The sequence below is a fragment of the Panulirus ornatus genome, chromosome 66 (genome assembly GCF_036320965.1).
Source record: "Panulirus ornatus isolate Po-2019 chromosome 66, ASM3632096v1, whole genome shotgun sequence".
Classification (NCBI taxonomy): domain Eukaryota; kingdom Metazoa; phylum Arthropoda; class Malacostraca; order Decapoda; family Palinuridae; genus Panulirus; species Panulirus ornatus.
The window spans coordinates 1,273,828-1,286,166 of NC_092289.1; the positions used below are offsets into that span (position 1 = coordinate 1,273,828).

The window sequence follows — 12,339 nt, forward strand, 5'->3', positions numbered from 1 at the left end:
TTGTCGTACACAGTAGTATTTACTCTTTTCCCAAAACCTTTGTAGCTTGTTCCTTGTCTTGCTTTCTTGGTCCGTCTCTCCCTCAGTCACTCCCTGTTTGCGTCCTGAGGTGCTCCCTGCCATGGTGCGTCCTGAGGTGCTCCCTGCCATGGTGCGTCCCGAGGTGCTCCTTGCCATGGTTGCGTCCTGAGGTGCTCCCTGCCATGGTTGCGTCCTGAGGTGCTCCCTGCCATGGTTGCGTCCTGAGGTGCTCCCTGCCATGGTTGCGTCCTGAGGCGCTCCCTGCCATGGTTGCGTCCTGAGGTGCTCCCTGCCATGGTTGCGTCCTGAGGTGCTCCCTGCCATGGTTGCGTCCTGAGGCGCTCCCTGCCATGGTTGCGTCCTGAGGTGCTCCCTGCCATGGTTGCGTCCTGAGGTGCTCCCTGCCATGGTGCGTCCCGAGGTGCTCCTTGCCATGGTTGCGTCCTGAGGTGCTCCCTGCCATGGTTGCGTCCTGAGGTGCTCCCTGCCATGGTTGCGTCCTGAGGTGCTCCCTGCCATGGTTGCGTCCTGAGGCGCTCCCTGCCATGGTTGCGTCCTGAGGTGCTCCCTGCCATGGTTGCGTCCTGAGGTGCTCCCTGCCATGGTTGCGTCCTGCGGCGCTCCCTGCCATGGTTGCGTCCTGAGGTGCTCCCTGCCATGGTTGCGTCCTGAGGTGCTCCCTGCCATGGTTGCGTCCTGAGGTGCTCCCTGCCATGGTTGCGTCCTGAGGTGCTCCCTGCCATGGTTGCGTCCTGAGGTGCTCCCTGCCATGGTTGCGTCCTAAGGTGCTCCCTGCCGTGGTTGCGTCCTGAGGTGCTCCCTGCCGTGGTTGCGTCGCCCGTGCGTCGATCCAGGGCGCTTCAGCAGTTCGTGTTGCCCGGGAGACAGAACGTGTAAGGCCAGCGATGCAGGTGGGCCGCTCCTCGGGCGTCGGGGTAGACAGGTCTGCGTAGGACGTGAGTTAGAGCGCCCGGGAGGCGATGTCCTTTGCCTGTATGGGTGGGCTGGGCGGCGGCGGCTGCCTGGCAAATGCTATGGGAGTGTGTGAGGTGGCAGACTGACACGCCCCAGAGACCGCCAAGATGGTCGAGGAGACATCGGGGATTTTGAGATTATCAAGAAACCAGTCTTCGTTGTCCCTCGTGGTGACTGGGGCTCGAGGCCATAGGGATAATGAAGATTCTCGTCTTACTGGGAAAATGCCGATGTTTGTCTTGAAATTGGAAAGACTGGCGTCGTTTTCTATGGAACTGGAAAAAAAATTAGTGAATGTTTTCCTTGAAATTTGGAAAATTAACGTCGCAATTCTTGAAACTGAGGAATTTTTTTTTTCTGATTGTGGGAAAGTAAAGGTCGTTTTTCTTGCTATTGGGGAAATTAACGTCGATATTCATGAAACTAAATAATTTAGATATAGATGATATATGGGTTCAAGTTGATGTATTATGTTTTCGTGTAAACTTTACCTGTGTAAAGCGAGATCTCTTTCATTATAGTCCTTCTGTATCTCAAGATAAATGTCTCTCTTGATAATTGTTAATTACCGCATCTTATTTTCTATGCTTTTATTTTTGAGATATCTTCGGAACTTAGGGTTTGAGTTTGTAAAGTATTATTTTTTTACGTTTAGAATAGGACCGAATTTTGGGCCTTTTCCCAAAGAATGGCCAAAAAATAGCATAGGTAACACACTGGAATAACATACAGTAGTTGTAGGACACATTGGTGAGGTACCGTAGTGGTAGATATTAAATAATAAAGGAAAAAAATGTTATCTGTTGGCGTGTTGGCTGATGAGAAATCCTTCCTCTCACCAAGTGAGGCAGGAGACATAACTTGGCCCAACATCATCATTCGCTAGAGCAGGAGGCAGACGTTATCATGGAGGCTAGGTGTAACATGCTTAATGTGGGAGACCCTCATGTTATGGATGGCAACACTCCTCACATACACCTGTATATACGTCTGTGTGTGTGTGTGTGTGTGTGTGTGTGTGTGTTACTACTATTTGTGTGTTATAGAAAGAGAGTTTAACACTCGTGTTGTCCCGTCTCTTAACCATGTAGATGTGAACCACTTCTTTACTCCTACGTGTACACACACACACACACACACACACACACACACACACACACACACACCGGCCTAAGCCAAGTTTGTGTGTATTTATGATTTCCTTTTTTTTTGTCTATGTATATAAGAGTTGGTGTTATGGGGTCCACGTGCTGCACAAGGCAGTGTCCGTCCGTGTACGTGGCAGAGGTAAACTGACTACAAAGACCTTCATATTCCCGTGGATGTCCGTGCCTGCGCTCCAGCTGAACTGTTTTTTGTACACACAGTTTAGGTCTGCGTGGGAGGCAGTTGATTTTATAGTCATTAGACTACCTGATCACAAGGACCATAAATGGTGTAACAGTTTGAATGGTCTTTGAATCATCTCATACACATGAGGAAGATGACCACCTTATGTGGAGTGGTGGTTATATGATCACGTTCTTGGCCTTAATGGCCGTGGTAGACGATGGGATAAAGCTTAAGTAATTACTGGTCTTCAGCAAGTGTACACTGTAGTGTATTTACACCTCAGTGAGTGTACATCTCTGTGTGTACACCAGTGAGTGTACATCTCTGTGTGTACACCAGTGAGTGTACACCTCAGAGAGTGTACACTTTAGTGTGTGTACACCTCAGTGTGTGTACACCTCAGTGTGGTCTGTCGTAGTTGATTTATTAATAATTCCTGTTCTTTTATGTCACACATTATCTTTGTTTTTGGAATATCTTGGGGCATTATAATCTCTTAAGATATTGTATACATTACACTGACGTAATGGAAGTTCTGTTGTTATATGCATAACATTGACGTGATGAAGATTTTGTTGTGATCGTATAACGTACGATGTTTTAAATGATGAAAAAAAAGATGCGTCGAAGGTTTGAAGGAGAGAGGGGAGGCGTGACTCCAGAAACATCCTCCCGCACCTCAGCACGGGCCTCACACGACACATCCTCCCGCACCTCAGCACGAGCCTCACACGACACTCCGGCGATAAATAATGACCGTCTTTACCTGACGACCACACCCGCCAGCAGGGTGAAGATGACCGCGCCCAACTGCTGGCCAGACACAGATGGGCCGCCAGGGGATTAAAGTTTCAGGTGTGAGGCGATGTTTCTACGCCGACACTCCACGTTATTTCTGGTGCCTCTGTATATTTGACAGGTCTCTCGTAGAAGCGGCTGTAGGCGTCAATGGCCCACGCCGTAGATAGCGACACACGTAGTACATTGTCGATGAAGATTTTGTATTTGTTAGTTCCAGGAGTTGCTGTAGATACGTTAGACGTCGGCTACTGGTCACCATATATTTTATTTATCTTACGTATATCTTACGATGGTTTGGGAGGTCTTGTACCCCTCACAGCTGGGTCTGGCACCTTACCTTACCTTACTTATACCTTACCATGGTTTGGGAGGTCCTCTACCCTCACAGCTGGGTCTGGCACCTTACCTTACCTTACGTATATCTTACGATGGTTTGGGAGGTCTTGTACCCCTCACAGCTGGGTCTGGCACCTAACCTTACCTTACGTATATCTTACGATGGTTGGGGAGGTCTTCTACCCTCACAGCTGGGTCTGGCACCCTACCTTACCTTACGTATGCCTTACGATGGTTTGGGAGGTCTTCTACCATCACAGCTGGGTCTGGCACCTTACCTTACCTTACGTATATCTTACGATGGTTTGGGAGGTCTTCTACCCCCACAGCTGGGTCTGGCACCTTACCTTACCTTACGTATACCTTACAATGGTTTGGGAGGTCTTCTACCCTCACAGCTGGGTCTGGCACCTTACCTTACCTTACGTATACCTTACGATGGTTGGGGAGGTCTTCTACCCTCACAGCTGGGTCTGGCACCTTACCTTACCTTACGTATACCTTACGATGGTTGGGGAGGTCTTCTACCCTCACAGCTGGGTCCGGCACCTTACCTTACCTTACGTATATCTGACGATGGTTTGGGAGGTCTTCTACCCCCACAGCTGGGTCTGGCACCTTACCTTACCTTACCTTACGTATACTTTCTTAATATTTAATGTTACTTGTGCTGTCAGAATCTAGAGAAAGGAAGATCTTAACATTTCCTCTCAGATGAACACGAAGAGTCGGGTTGAAGGTATCCTGTTGTTGTGGTGTGTGACCCAAGTCATATCAGAGAGTTCTGAACACGACTGTCGTTTCCAGATTAGGCCAGCTTCCCCAGCCTGCCCTGTGGCAACCCAGTGTTTACACCACTCAGGTGAGTGTCTCATGTAAGTGCTTTAAGACACTTCGCTTTGATGTGAATCAGAAACATTAATTAGGTTGTTATAGCCACGTTTCCTCCATGATGTAGCGTTTGTGGGAGCAGCTGGTATATTCTCGTGTCACAACCCTCGTCTTGACATGGTTTTTCCCTCCAAGTTAAGTGAGGCACAAGAGGATCATTCCCCTGTTGATGTCGTTGTTTTTGTATGTGGGTTCGTATCCCGCATGTACTGGGAGAGCCAGGGATCGTTTCCCGCGTGCCGGGTGGTGGATCTACGAGTTCCATCATGGCTTTAACCCTTCCATTAGGACGAGGCGATGCTTGAGAACAACAGTATGATCATTGAACAGAACGGTGCCATCTTTAAGCACGACGGTACGGGCTCTTAGCACGACGGTACGACCTCTTAGCACGACGGTACGACCTCTTAGCGTGACGGTGCGACCTCTTAGCACGACGTTACGGGCTCTTAGCGCGACGTTACGGGCACTTAGCACGACGGTACGGACTCTTAGCACGACGGTACGACTCTTAGAACGACGGTACGATCTCTTAGCACGACGTTACGGGCTCTTAGCAACAAGTTACTTGTATCACTGAAGTTCAGCAAAAAAGAAAATGTATGTAGGTTAGAGTTAAATCCAGTGTTCTCAAGGGTGGTTTACCCATTGAGAATCATCGTGTCTTTAGTCTTTACAGACATTGATCAAGAGGCCAAGTTTTGGGCTAGAACAGCCAGCAAAACCACTGACCTCATCTTGACCTAATGGTCGTTAAAAAAAGTCGATTAGTTATGTTGGTCGTTAATTGGTGATTCCATGATTGATGGCTTTGTTGTTATTGTGGATGGCCAATTGGCATTGTCCTGGTCAAGCGTCGTTCTTGAATCACCTCGTCGTCGTGTTCGCTGGTCGTATAGTCGTGCTCAAGGGTCGTACAGCCGTGCTGAAGAAGTTGTTTACAAATGTCTAATGTTAATAGGCCAACTACAGTCTTAACGATGGGTCGTTCGGTAGTTTGGGCGGACGCCATGTTAAGTAGGTAACGCCGTCATCTGTACGTTCAATATCTAGACATAAACTTTACATTATCTTTCTTTAACCGTAGACTTTCCCGGGTAAACCGTGTATCATCTCTGCTAAACTGTATAGTATCTTTTTTAAACTGTTTGCTATCATCGGTAAATCCTAATTTATATTTCTTATATGCGTAACCTAAGTATTTTATAACTTACATTATCTTTCTTATCTCTACTGAAGCAGAAATTGTCTTTCTTGAGAATTATTTTATGTTTCTTAAACTATACATTTTCTTGTACATTATCTTTCTCAAACTATACATTAGCTTCCTTAAACTGGACATTATCATCCTTAAACCGCCCATTATCTTCATTAAACCGCCCATTATCTTCCTTACTCTGTAGTATAATCCTTAAACTGTACATTATCATCCTTAAATCGCCCATTATCTTCATTACACCGTACATTACCATCCCTACACCGCCCATTATCATCTTTAAACCGCCCATTATCTTCCTTAAACCGCCCATAATCTTCCTTAAACTGTAGTATCTTCCTTAAATTTTACATTATCATCCTTAAACCGCCCATTATCTTCTGTTCCCCGGACGTTGGCGTTGTAAGTCTTGTCCGCGGGGACGGGAGGGGAGGAAGGAGGGTAAAGAGGGGATGGAGGAGGGGAACATTGTAACCGCCTCCGCCCGACCCCACGCCACCACTCGGGCAGTTTACCAGCATTGATCGGGTGTGATTAAGGCGGTTGTTAGGTAGTTAGTGGGTGTTAACTGTGGTGGTCCTGGGGCCGAAGTCGCCCCAGACCTTTGTTGACACTGGCGCACGCCAGGCCGTCAGCGTCAGCAATCATTCACAATCCATTGCTTTGTTTTCCGTGAGTTCCCGCCATTTGTTCGCCAGACCTTCAAGGAAAACGCGCGAAATGTGACCCGAAATCGTGCGCAAATGTGTGGTTACGAAGCTAGTGGACCACTCGTAGCTTTACGAGTACCTGAATTAATTTTCTCTTTCAAAGTCTCCTGGTACGAGTTTTGGAAGGTGTTCTACGTACAACGAAAACTCTCCTTGATTCTAAATTTCCCGTGGTTGTCAGGGTATGAATATTGTATACTGAGAGGTGAGGAGAAAGTGTGTGTGTGGTACTCCCTCGAGAAGTTAACGACGATGGCATGTCTCCTGTGAGGACTGGAAGAGCCCTGGAAATGTTAATGGTCTCTCTAAAACTCCCGCTGTGGGGAGGCATGGTGGTGTAGGGGCCCACACGGGTATGCCTAACCCTGCTACACACACGAGTCGCAAATGCTAAAGGAAACCCGCCCCGGATGCTCTTTTGTTTTGTCCCTACGGTTGCTGCGGCGTTCATGAACAGTGTGAGTGTGAGGAATTCTGCTTTTTGTCGTGAGGGCAGCGTGTGGCATGGCTTTGTTTTGCCGGTGGAGTGTGCTTTTGTTGGACGTTTGCTTGCTCGCCTCTTGCTTTTGTTCCTGCCACTGAAATCTTGTGGTGTTGTTTGGGACAGACGGTGTGGGGGGGAGGCGGACCTGCGAACTGATCAACACCTGTGCTGGTGATTCTGTGTCTTTCGCGCACTGATCTCAAGGTAGACCATGGGGGGATCTGTAGGTGCCTGCTGTGGGCTGTGGTGGTATGTGGTTTCGCTTCGCTTCCCTAACTGCAGGAGAGGATGTGTGCAAGTGAGGCCATTGTGCCTCAAGTGCCGGACGCTAACTCTCCAACAAGAGAAAAGCAATATATATATATATATATATATATATATATATATATATATATATATATATATATATATATATATATATATATATATATATATATATATATATCCTCCTATGCTCGGACAACAATAATTTTCAGAACTTATCCGGTTAAATATTGTTTCTTCTGTACATGTTTATGAAACAGGTTCTGCAAAATTATTTGATATCGCTTATGTATAGTTTCTGAGAGGTCAAAAATCATTAAATTAATGAGATGAACAGCCCAGTCGTGGTGATTATCACCCTCTTCAGTACAGTACCGTAACTACAGTTCAGAAAATTTGTAAATTACATGATACATTCGTAAATACAGTTGTTATATTGATACTAATTACTTTATCCTTGTTCATGAAGCCATTGCCCTTACGTAGGTATCTTGGTGGCGATTAAATTATCGCCACAAATCACAGTTAGTCTGGACGCTGGGAGATTAATTTCTCTGACATGAAGGGAGAGATGATCAAACCCATCCAGGGATGAAACATGACCTGGGCTGGAAGAGCGATGAGCCGCAGTTTGTCACTGGTGATGTCGACTTTATTGAACCCTTCCTGACCCACCTCTCGTCCCGTTTTCTTCTTGTTACCATAAAAGGACATCAGAAGGATATTGTAGAATGTTGTATTGTTGTAGGTGAAGAATTATCATTCTAATATTGTATAATGTATTGTTGTAGATCAATAATTATCATTTTAATATTGAATGTTATGTTTTTGTAGGTTAATAATGATAGTAAGATTGTATCCAATACCTTTTTTTCTGTTTTATTGAATCTTTTTTGCTCTCGTTACGATATATATATATATATATATATATATATATATATATATATATATATATATATATATATATCCTCCATGTTGTTCTTCTCATTTGTCGTCATTTATATTCTGATCATTGTTCTTCCTATTGTCTTATGTTCATTATAATTAACTTGCTGCTGCTGTTGTTGTTATTTGAACCCGTGATCCTGCTCTTTATATTCCTCCTCCTCCTCATATACATATTTCCACTCTCTCTCTCTCTCTCTCTCTCTCTCTCTCTCTCTCTCTCTCTCTCTCTCTCTCTCTCAGACTGCTGGCTCACTCAGGCTCAGCTGTCGCTGACCCTCCCTCTCCCCCCCCAGCCTGGTCGTACCACTGGTCGTCTAGCCCCCTGGTACCACCCGTCCTGGTACCACCCGTCCTGGTACCACCCGTCCTGGTACCACCCGTCCTGGTACCATCCGTCCTGGTACCACCCGTCCTGGTACCACCCGTCCTGGTACCACCCGTCCTGGTACCACCCGTCCTGGTACCACCCCTCCTGGAACCACCCGTCCTGGTACCACCCGTCCTGGTACCATCCGTCCTGGTACCACCCGTCCTGGTACCACCCGTCCTGGTACCACCCGTCCTGGTACCACCCGTCCTGGTACCATCCGTCCTGGTACCACCCGTCCTGGTACCACCCGTCCTGGTACCATCCGTCCTGGTACCACCCGTCCTGGTACCACCCGTCCTGATACCATCCGTCCTGGTACCACCCGTCCTGGTACCAGTGTGGTAGTTTTGTTTTCCTTCTGCCAGACACACGCGTAGGCTGCCACACACACACACACACACACACACACACACACACACACACATGTAGCACTTGGCGATGCATAGTTCATACAGCTGGTTCTTCGTAAGGTAAGGGGTTGTGTGTGGTGAGCGCTACGCGCTCGCCCTGCATTTTGGCAAAATCTCATCGTAAGATCTCTTAGGGAAGTACTCTGTCTCTCTGTCTCTCAGTCTAGCTATCTGTCCACTTCTCTCTCTGTCTACTTATTCATTTATCTACCCATCAGTCTGTCTACCTATCTATCTGTCTACCTATCTCTTTGTCTGTCTATCTACCCACTTATCTGTCTCTCTGTCCTTCATCTCCTCGCCTTCCTCTCCCCATCCATCACCATCTACGGGGAGATAACCCGGCAGTGAAGACGGCGGATAAAAAACAGTCACCCCAGTGTGGCGGGGAGACACCTCCTCCCCCCGCCCCTTCACACCACCACCACCACCACCACCACCACCACCACCACCACTGCTCTGCCACCGCTTTTTACCGACGAGATGGGGGCCCTGTGGTGAGGGACCGACGTGGTGGGGGCCCTGTGGTAAGGGACCGACGTGGTGGGGGCCCTGTGGTGAGGGACCGACGTGGTGGGGGCCCTGTGGTAAGGGACCGACGTGGTGGGGGCCCTGTGGTGAGGGACCGACGTGGTGGGGGCCCTGTGGTGAGGGACCGACGTGGTGGGGGCCCTGTGGTAAGGGACCGACGTGGTGGGGGCCCTGTGGTGAGGGACCGACGTGGTGGGGGCCCTGTGGTAAGGGACCGACGTGGTGGGGGCCCTGTGGTGAGGGACCGACGTGGTGGGGGCCCTGTGGTGAGGGACCGCCGTGGTGGGAGCCCTGTGGTGAGGGGCCGACGTGGTGGGGGCCCTGTGGTGAGGGGCCGACGTGGTGGGGGCCCTGTGGTGAGGGGCCGACGTGGTGGGGGCCCTGTGGTGAGGGACCGACGTGGTGGGGGCCCTGTGGTGAGGGACCGACGTGGTGGGGGCCCTGTGGTGAGGGACCGACGTGGTGGGGGCCCTGTGGTAAGGGACCGACGTGGTGGGGGCCCTGTGGTGAGGGACCGACGTGGTGGGGGCCCTGTGGTGAGGGACCGCCGTGGTGGGGGCCCTGTGGTGAGGGGCCAACGTGGTGGGGGCCCTGTGGTGAGGGGCCGACGTGGTGGGGGCCCTGTGGTGAGGGGCCGACGTGGTGGGGGCCCTGTGGTGAGGGACCGACGTGGTGGGGGCCCTGTGGTGAGGGGCCGACGTGGTGGGGGCCCTGTGGTAAGGGACCGACGTGGTGGGGGCCCTGTGGTGAGGGACCGACGTGGTGGGGGCCCTGTGGTGAGGGACCGCCGTGGTGGGGGCCCTGTGGTGAGGGGCCGACGTGGTGGGGGCCCTGTGGTGAGGGGCCGACGTGGTAGGGGCCCTGTGGTGAGGGACCGACGTGGTGGGGGCCCTGTGGTGAGGGATGGACGACAGCTGAGTGTTTCCTTACTGCCCCTGAGTCCATAATGTAGGGGAAGGAAGGGAAGTCGGGGGCTGGGGAGGAGACTGAGTAGAGAGAGAGGAGGTGAGGTGGTGGGGTGACTGGGAAGAGGGGAGGGGAGGTAAAGTAAGTCGAGAGGTAAGAGGAGACAGGAGTGGGGAGATGAGGTGAGTCGAAGGGAGGGGGGAGGGACACTGAGTAAAGTGGAGATAAGGTAGTCGGAGGTGGAAATGGGGGAGTAGAGTCCAGACAGGGAGGCAGGGAGAGTCTGAAAGGCGAATAAGGAGAGTCCAAGGGAGAGTAACAAGAGTTAGGAAGGAGACTAGTACAGAGTCCAGCCAGGGAGATGCGATAACACACTGAGGAAAATATAGTGCGCCATGTATAGAAAACGACGTCAACAAGAAGAGCAGGATTTGCGAAAGTTTTGAAAACATAGAAACTGGGAGGATCCTGTGAAGGAGAATCTACTGAGGTGAGACGCCATCAGACGGCAACGATGAGGATGTCATCAAGAAGGAAATGAGGATGAGTCAGATAACATTGCCTTGCGTACGAGCCAGAAACACGACAGCCCCGCCACTTGCGATGAGCGAATGAACTAATCTTGTGACTTCAGTGGGGGTGTACAGTGACCCGCTGAGTGAGGGGGACAGTTACTCATTTCTGGCAGATTCGATGCCTTTAGCGCATCTTGGACAAGGTGAGGACATGTGCAGCGGGTGTGTGAGGACACCCTGATGTGGAATTTGGGGCGTAGGCGTCAAGAGGCATGGTAGTTGTGGGCGTGGGCGTTGTGGGGCGTGGGTGCCGAATGATCCATGGTGCAGGTCACGTCTGGGAGATGAAGGAGACATGGGCGACTGGTGGCGGCGCGTCTCGGGCCCTGGCTAGCTCATCCTATCATGCCTACCTCGCTCACTTTTGTATTTTCCTACCCCTTTGGCTTATATATATATATATATATATATATATATATATATATATATATATATATATATATATATATATATATATATATAATCACACATCTTGCAAATTGTCTTTCTTTCATTTCTACTCCGTAGGATCCTCTTCTGCGTGTCTGTTCGCCTGTCGTCTTTGTCACACTCACTGTGCTCTCAGTTCCCTGACTCACTGTGTTAGTCGCTTCATCTAGTTATTCTCACGTCTGCCACGCCTCGCTCTCCGTACGTGTCTGTTTCTGTGTCTTTCTCAAAGGCCTCATCGGGGTGTGTCCAGATGAGCGTATCTTCCCGCGTGTTTCGAGAACACTAAGAAGATTTTTCACCATCAAAAACAGTTTTAGATAAAACGATGTTTATTATCCCTCACTTAAGTCCTGTAGTAACAGCCTGGCTTACGAATAGAGTCTTCAAACCCTGGGCGTTGCTGTGGTTCTGGAAGATGTGTTTCCAGATATCTAGCGAGGTCGGGATTCTTGTATCGACACCGAAGGTCCTCCTGGAGTTGTCGGCCGACATCTTTAGTGAGTCTTATCAGTGGTCTGCGGGCGGCCTGGATCTTGTCCCTGAACCCTAAAAAGCATATAAAGGGTATCTAAAAGTTGCTTAAATGGCGGGCCAAGGGTGGGCGAGGTTTGTTCCAGTGGAAGTTCAGGGTAAGGCGAACAAGTGTTATCAGGAGGACGGTGTGTGGAAGCGGAGGCGTAGGCCAAATCCTCTACACTCAGCCTCTCCCAGTCTACCCTCGACAGGCATCCTGGAGCTGTATTGTCAAATATTCTGTCTTAGACACCAACGTGAAAATCATTGTGGAACATCACTTGTGGAAGGCTTTTTAATTTTTGTTTAATTATTCTTTTTTTTTCTTTTTTTTACACTGATTTAGACATGATTTTAGGACCTCCTTGTGTCGTAAAGGAGTGTGCTTCGTAGCAGGCTCAAGTCCTTGCCCACTTTTCTTCTGTTTGTAAACCCAAACATTCCCTTCCTTTCGGGGGCATATTGTGGTATAACTTGTCCCTAGTGCAACAGACCTAACCTAACCTTTCCGACTATTGCCTCATTGCTCTTACTTCTGCTGTCTCCAGAGTCTTCGAAATTCTCCTTAACTCCCACTTTCCTAACGCGTAAAAGTCCATCCTTGTCCCTTACATCACCAATACG

The 12,339-nt window shown here is 49.3% G+C and overlaps 1 protein-coding gene across 4 annotated transcripts in view; it reads left to right on the forward strand.

The window, feature by feature from the left end:
- Positions 1-12,339, forward strand: part of LOC139746765 (protein slit-like) — a 737,327-nt gene that overhangs the window by 439,514 nt on the left and 285,474 nt on the right. The window lies entirely within an intron of this gene.